Here is a 1,642-nt window from a genome sequence, read left to right as displayed (position 1 = left end):
ACAAAAACCCAAACCCAAAAATATCTCAAAGGAAGCTGTTTCCAAATGTTAAAAATAACCTGGTTTCATAAATTTTATTTGGAATTGATATTTTTTTTAATAATTGGGCTATGCAGATAAAAATGGCTTTATCAATAAAGAAAAATATCTTTAGATATATTTTGATTAAAGAACAAATGTTGCTTTCATGATTTCCTTATACTTGCAATTGTAATTACCTTGAAAAAACAAGTTAACATTCAATAATAATCAACAGTGACCTCCAAAAGAAGTATGATCATATTCGGACATCAGATCACTTTAAAACTCCTATGTAATCCAGTAGACAGAGCACAGACTTTGGAGTTAGACAATCTAAAAAAGAATCACAGCTCTATTACTTATTAGCTGTTTGAAATTGGGCAACATACTTAACTCTGAGCCTCAGGTTTCTATCCTGCCAAATGTGAATAGTAACATCAATGCTATCTTATTGCCTGGAGGGTAATATTAGAATAATATAAACAAAGTATACATCATAACATCTATCACCTAGTAAATGGCCAATAAATATAATCCATATACATTAGATTTTCCTTCACCATATAAAATACAGCTCTACTTTTAAACAAGTATTACAAACATTTCAGTTTGATAGGGGAATCAAACAGTAATGAAGCAATAATTATATAATTGACTTCTTCTCAACTGTGTGCCTTCATAAATTCAGCTACAAGAGAAAAGTACTGAAGTATAGACTTTCTATCTAATCTAAGTGTGATTGTTATTACTTTGTTATTAAAAACACCACTACAATTTACTCTGAAACTTGCTCTTGAATGGAAAGAGCTAAAGCAAATGGAAGACATGACAAGATAAAAGAGCTGAACAGAAGATTTCAAAAAGCAGCTCAAGAAGACAAAGTCACTTATTATAATGAAACATGCAAAGACCTGGAGTTGGAAAACCAAAAGGGAAGCACATGCTTTGCATTTCTCAAGCTGAAAGAAGTAAAGAAATTATTCAAGCCTCAGGTTGCTATACTGAAAGATTCTATGGCCAAAATATTGAATGATGCAGGAAACATCAAAAGAAGATGGAAGGAATATACAGAGTAAATAGACCAAAAAGAATTGGTCTTTGTTCATCCACTTCTACTCACTGCCATAGAGTCTGATCCAACTCACAGAGTCCCCTGCTTGGGTTTCTGAGGAGGTATCACTACGGAAGTAGATTGCTCAACATTCCTTCTGAAGAGTGCCTGGTGGGTTTGAACCACCAGCCTTCTGGCTAGCAGTCAAATGCTTTAGGCACTACACCACCAGAGCTCTTTCATCCACTTCAGGAGATGGCAAATGATCAGGAACCAATGGCACTGAAGGAAGAAGTTGAAGTTGCACTGAAGGAATTGATGAAAAACAAGGCTCCAGGAATTGATGGAATACCTACTGAGATGTTTCAACAAACACATGCTGCGGTACAGGCACTTACTCATCTATGCCAGGAAATCTGGAAGACAGCTACCTGGACAACTGACTGGAAGAGATCCATATTTGTACCCATTCCAAAGAGAGGTGATCCCACAGAATGTGGAAATTATTAAATATCATTAATATCACACTCAAGTAAAATCTTGCTGAAGATAATTCAAAAACAGTCATAG

The sequence above is a fragment of the Orycteropus afer genome, unplaced genomic scaffold (genome assembly GCF_000298275.1).
Source record: "Orycteropus afer afer isolate SDZICR_OR568_19922 unplaced genomic scaffold, OryAfe1.0 scaffold00403, whole genome shotgun sequence".
In the NCBI taxonomy this organism is placed as follows: Eukaryota; Metazoa; Chordata; class Mammalia; order Tubulidentata; family Orycteropodidae; genus Orycteropus; species Orycteropus afer.
The sequence above is the reverse complement of the archived record's forward strand: the minus strand, read 5'-3'. Positions refer to the sequence as shown.